The following is a 6,767-nucleotide window of genomic DNA, read 5'->3' as shown; positions in this document are numbered from 1 at the left end:
CTCCAAAGAGGCAGGTCGAGTTTAGGATTGATCTAGTTCCAGGTGCGACTCTGGTAGCCAAGGCGCCTTACCGTCTTGCACCTCCTCAGATGCAAGAGTTATCCACCTAGATTCAGGAGTTGTTAGAGAAATAGTTATTTGCCTAGTAGTTTAGCTTGGGGAGCACATATAATGTTCAACAAGAAGAAGGATGGATCATACTGAATGTGTATCGATTATAGGGAGCTAAATAAACTTACGATGAACTCTTAGGTGCATCTTGTTTTCCAAGATTGATTTGGGGTCGAGATACCAGTATATGAGAGTCAGAGACAAGGATATTAAGAAGAAGACCTTCTAGGCTCGTTATGAGAATTATGAGTTTGTGGGGATCTCATTTGTACACAAGAATGCATTGTCGGCGTTCATGGACCTCATTAACCGGGTATGCATACCGATGTTGGATCGATTTGTAATTTTATTTATTGATGATATCTTGTTCTTAACTCTAAGACCAAGGAGAATTTAAGGGAGGTTCTTGAGACTCTACATAGGGAGAGTCTTTATGAAAAATTCACCAACACTGAGTTTTGGTTGTTCGAGTTGAAGCCCTTAGGTCACCTCATCAACCAAAATGATATCTTTGTTGACCTGGCTAAGATTGAGGTAGTGATGCAGTGGGATATTTCAATGCCTTCGTCTAAGATTCGAACTTTCCTTGGGTTATCAAGATATTATGTGATATTTATCCAGGAATTCTTCAAGATTGCAATTCCCTTTACTCGGTTGACAAAGAAAAGTATTCCTTTCTAGTGGGGGCCTTAGTAGAATGCAAAATTTGAGGTTCCGAGGCATAAGTTTTACGAGACACCGGTATTGGCGCTTCGTAAGGGTGTGGTTGATTTCTTGGTCTACTGAGATACATCGATTTTAGGATTGGATTATGTACTTATGTAAAGGGGTCACATGATAGCATACGCTTCAAGGCAGTTGAAGCCTCATGAGGCGAATTATCCTACCCACCATATAGACTTCGGGGTGGTAGTTTTTCCGTCCAGATTAAGCATCACTATTTATAGGGGGTTTAGTGTACTATCCACACGGACCACGGGAGTTTGAGATATTTGATGGATCAAAGAAATTTGAATATGACGTAGCACAGGTGGCTCGATGTGGTTAATGATTATGATTCTGAGATCTTGTATTATCCAGGAAAATCCAATGTGGTGGCCGATGCATTAATTCACAAGGCAACTAGTGCTCCAATCCAAGACATGTGTTTGTACTTGATTGTTGTTACTTTACTATTGGAATTAACTGAGTTAGCTCAAACTAAGGCACTTAAAGAGGAGAACCAAAAAAAGTGATAGGATTATGGGTTGGCGTTCCACTTTTGATTACTATAGTCATGGAATGTTGAAATTAAACAACATGGTGTGGGTTCCATATTCGGGTGGAGCTTGATTAGTTTTTTTGGATGAGGTGTAACGACCCAATTTTCACGTCCGAAAATTTCGTTTTAAAAACATTACTTTAGAAAACATTAATAATTAAAAACATTGTTTGATCAAAGCATAACACAACGTAAGCCATGTCTAAAAGCCAAACCATACAACCAATCAAAATAACAGAGTATAAATCCCAGAGAATCTCGTAAATGCGGAAACCAGTGTGTGTGCATGATGTGCCGCTACCGCGCCAGCTCTTTCCCCTTTAAAGAAGAGGTACCTGAAACCAAAACTGTAAACTGTAAGCACAAAGCTTAGTGAGTTCCCCCATCGTACCACATACCATACGAACACATAGCATACATACTGCCAGGCTCTTCTGGGGTGCCTGACTACCCGGTACGACCATTCTGGGGTGCCGACTACCTGTGCGGCCATTCTGGGGTGCCGTCCTAATTGTGTCAAGCCATTCTAGGGTGCTAACTACCCATGTCAAGCCATTCTAGGGTGCTGACTACCCGTCGGTCCTAACAACCGATCCTCGGGGACTAGTCCCCTCCTACTACCTCTATCGCATATAACATAACAAGCCAGCATGCAAACATATCATCACGTACTGTCAGACATTTCTGGGGTGTCTGAACTACCCTCGGGTTCTATCAACCGATCTCTACTTCTATCTCATATAACATATCATGCTAGCATATAACATATCAGGTAGTAGCAACCTAGATGATATCACAAAGACAATCATCTAACATACGACTCCTACTGGTGGGCCGGCATTGTGGCCGTAGACCCACCGCTACTGGAAGGTAACTCACCTCGAAGTAGCTGCTGATCTGATCGGGAACTGACTATCTACTGCTGCTGCTGCTGCTCCGAAAATCCTCTGGTTGCAAATCCCACATCATACTCAATCAAAGACTGCCAAATGTCCTTTGGGTAAAATGACCATTTTACCCCTGATCATGCCCTAATGCCAAAGTTAGAGTCAACTCTCAGTTGACCCGACTCGCCGACTTGGCTCACCAACTCGCCGAGTCCCTACCCAGACGATTGTCCTGAATCCTGTTTCTACTCGTCGAGTTTGGCGATGACTCGACGAGTTCTCCTTCTAAACCGATATTCAATTCCTTCATCCTACTCGCCGAGTTGTATGAACAACTCGTCGAGTTCATCTTCATCCGATGAACACTTATGCTAAGACTCTCCGAGTTGTATGAACAGGTTGCCGAGTCCGTTCTTGATCTAAGGAGATTGCCTTGAACTCGCCGAGTTAGGGCATTGACTCACCGAGTTCCTCCATAGGTGAGTTCAGCTTCCGACTCACTGAGTCACACCCCGTGACTCACTGCTCACTCGATATAACGAAAATGGGACAAACTCGGAGACTGCGAACCGACTCGTCGAGTCAGATGAACGACTCGCCGAGTCGTTACCATGCAACCTCTAACCACACGAATTTGCTCGATTCCAGTCCATGCCATTCACACATCTGGGTTCCTAGAGCATGAATCACACGTAAAGTTTCCAACTTTACATGTAGATATTCGTCCATAAGGGTTTTAGGGTTCAAAATGCCTCAAAATGGTAGATCTAGGGTGAGCAAGCAACATGGGTCCAAAAAGGCAGTAGATCTGAGCTCCTGGAGCTCAACCATGCCTAGATCTAAAGGTCAACCAGCTTATTACAAACCCTCAAACATACACCAGCTTGCAAAATGGTTCAAAGAGGACTTAAATGGAGCTATAAGGGACAATAAGCTTACAAACAGAGGGGAAACGAGTTATACCTCAGGGGAAATGTTGGAATGACACAGAGATGCTTGGCCTCCCACTCCTCTTCTTGATTCACTCTTCTTTCTCTTCAAACTTCAAGAACACCACAAAAACACTTCAAACTCACAAGGAAACAAGGCTAGAGAGAGGTATAGAGCTCTGATGGTGAATGGGGGAGAGATTGGGGCGGAAAGAGAGTTTAAATAGGGTGCAAACCCCTGAAACATAGGGTTTCATCCAACAGCGGCGACTCGTCGAGTACGGAATATGGACTCGCTGAGTCACCAACTTCAACGTGTCCCGGGTCCCGAATCTACTCGGCGAGTCGGGCCTATGACTCGTCGAGTCCAAGGCTAAAAAGAAGAGAATACTCGAATAAGATTTACGTACCAGGAACCAGGTGCTACAAATCTCCCCTACTTATTTTAGACTTCGTCCTCGAAGTCTGCTGCTCGATCTTGAAACAGCTCGGGGTAATGCTCCATCATCTCGTCCATCGGCTCCTAAGTCCATTTCGAACCCTTGCGGTGCTGCCATTGCACCTTCACTAGCTCCACCCTCTTGTTCCTCAAATCCTTCGACTTCCTATCGAGGATTGCGACTGGGCGCTCAATGTAATTCAGGCTGTCATTGACCTGAATATCCTCTAACGGCACTACTGCTGAGTCGTCCACTAGGCACTTCTGCAGCTGAGAAACATGGAAAGTGTTGTGGATCTGGCTGAGCTCGGCCGGCAGATCTAGCCTATACGCCACCTTGCCCACCCGGGCTACAACCCTGAACGGTCCGATGAATCTCGGGCCCAACTTGCCCCGCTTCCTGAATCAAATGACGCCTTTCCAAGGTGACACCTTCAGGAGAACCATATCCTCGACTTGGAACTCTAAGTCGGATCGACGCTTGTCGGCATAACTCTTCTGTCGACTCTGAGCAGTCTGAAGCCTGCTCCAAACCTACTGGATCCTCTCGGTCATCTTGAGCACCACTTCGGTGCTCCCCATGACTCTCTGGCCAACTTCACCCCAGCATATCGGGGTCCTACACCTCCGACCGTACAACATCTCGAATGAGGGACGGTCAATACTCGCGTGGTAGCTGTTGTTGTAGGAGAACTCGGCCAAGGGAAGATAAGTATCCCAGCTACCACCGAAGTCTAGCACGCACGCCCACAACATATCCTCCAGAGTCTGGATGGTCCGCTCGCTCTGACCATCTGTCTGCGGGTGAAAGGCGGTGCTAAAATGCAAACGAGTGCCCAACTCGTCATGAAATCTCTTCCAAAATCTGGAAGTAAAACGCACATCCCTATCCGAGATAACCGATATTGGCACCCCGTGCCGCGCCATGATCTCCCTGATATAGATGTCGGCCAATTTCTCGGCCGATATACTCTCCTGAATCGAAATAAAGTGAGCACTCTTGGTCAATCGATCCACGATGACCCAAATCGAATCCACTCCACGTGCGGTCCTGGGAAGCGTTGTGATAAAATCCATCATGATATCTTCCCATTTCCACAGTGGAATGTCCAAAGGCTGCATCTTGCCATGCGGCCTCTGATGTTCGGCCTTCACCTTCCTGCAGGTCAAGCACCGCTCAACGTACCATGCCACATCCCGCTTCATGCAGGGCCACCAATAATCTAGACGAAGATCCCTATACATCTTCGTCGCCCCGAGATGAATAGAGGATCGGGACTTGTGCGCCTCCTCCATCAAAATCTGGCGTACGCCTCCGTGATACGGCACCCACACCCTACGGTGTAGTGTCAAAAGTCCTCGACTATCATAATCGAAGGAGGAAACCTGACCCACCACACGCTCGCTCTTCCTATGCTCCTCCTTGATAGCCTCCTGTTGAACCTCCCGAATTCGCTCCAACAGGGGAGTCACCACGGTCATCCTCATGCATACGTCCCTGATCGGCGCCGCCTTGCGGCTAAGCGCATCGGCCACCACATTGGCTTTCCCCGGGTGGTAAAGGATCTCGCAATCATAATCCTTCACCACGTCCAACCACCGACGCTGCCTCATGTTCAGATTCGGTTGATCCATGAGGTACCTCAAACTCTTGTGGTCCGTGTAAATGGTACATCGAACCCCGTAGAGGTAATGTCGCCAAATCTTGAGGGCAAAAACCACTGCCCCCAATTCCAAATCATGCGTCGGGTAGTTCGCCTCATGAGGCTTCAGTTGCCTCGAAGCGTAAGCAATGACATGCCCCCTCTGCATCAATACCGCGCCCAACCCTGAAATGGACGCGTCACAATAAACCACAAAATCCTCTACGCCCTCTGGCAGGGCTAAGATCGGCGCCTCACACAATCTCTGTCTCAATGTCTCAAATGCAGCCTGCTGCTCGGGTCCCCACCGAAAGACCACGACTTTCTTCGTCAGCCGCGTCCGGGGTACGGCTATCTTGGAGAAATCCTGAATAAATCTCCAATAGTAGCCTGCTAATCCCAGGAAACTCTGAATCTCAGATGGAGACTTCGGAACCTCCCATCTCATTACGGCCTCGACCTTGGCTAGATCGACCAGAATCCCGTTCTGGTTGACAAGGTGTCCGAGAAATTGCACCTCGCGCAACAAAAACTCAAACTTGGAGAACTTGGCATACAAGCTCTCCCTCCTCAGGGCCTCCAACACCTCTCTCAGATGCTCCTCATGCTCCTCCTGAGTCTTGGAATAAACCAAGATGTCATCGATAAAGACTATCACAGACCAATCCAGCATCGGTCTGCAAACGCGGTTCATGAGGTCCATGAACGCGACAGGAGCATTGGTGAGCCCAAACGACATCACCACAAACTCATAATGGCCATAACGCGTCCGAAATGCGGTCTTCTGCATATCCTCCTCCCTGACCCTCATCTGATGATAACTCGAACCCAAATCAATCTTGGAGAACCAAGATGCTCCCTGAAGCTGATCAAAGAGGTATCAATCCTCGGAAGCGGGTAACGGTTCTTCACCGTTACCTTGTTCAGCTCCCAGTAATCTATACACATCCGATGCGACCCGTCCTTCTTTTTCACAAACAGAATCGGGGCTCCCCAGGGCGAACTGCTCGGACGAATAAATCCCTTGTCTAGCAGCTCCTGCAGCTGCGTAGAGAACTCCTGCAGCTCGGGATGAGCCAACCGATACGGTGCCTTGGCTATCGGAGCCGCACCAGGAACAAGGTAAATCCTGAACTCCACCTGTCACTCCGGAGGTATCCCAGGTAGCTCCTTCGGGAAATCATCTGCAAAATCTCGAACCACCGGAAACTCGCTCACTGTCGCCTAACCCGCCTCACGGGTATCCATCACATACGCGACATATCCTATGCATCCCTGCTGAAGATAGCGCCTAGCCCTCACAGCTGAACATACAGTGGGTCCACACTGCGGCCTCTCGCCATTAATCACTAACTCTCCCGCGCTTGGGGTCCTGACCCGTACTAGCTGCTGCGCGCAATCTATCACCGCCCCATTAGGGCTCAACCAATCCATGCCTATCATCACCTTGTTCTCGCGCAACGGAATGGGAACCAAGTCTACCAAGTAACGCTCCTC

Source organism: Lactuca serriola, chromosome 8 (genome assembly GCF_051521515.1).
Source record: "Lactuca serriola cultivar US96UC23 chromosome 8, Lser_US96UC23_V15, whole genome shotgun sequence".
NCBI classification, from domain to species: Eukaryota; Viridiplantae; Streptophyta; class Magnoliopsida; order Asterales; family Asteraceae; genus Lactuca; species Lactuca serriola.
This window is presented reverse-complemented; position numbering follows the sequence as displayed.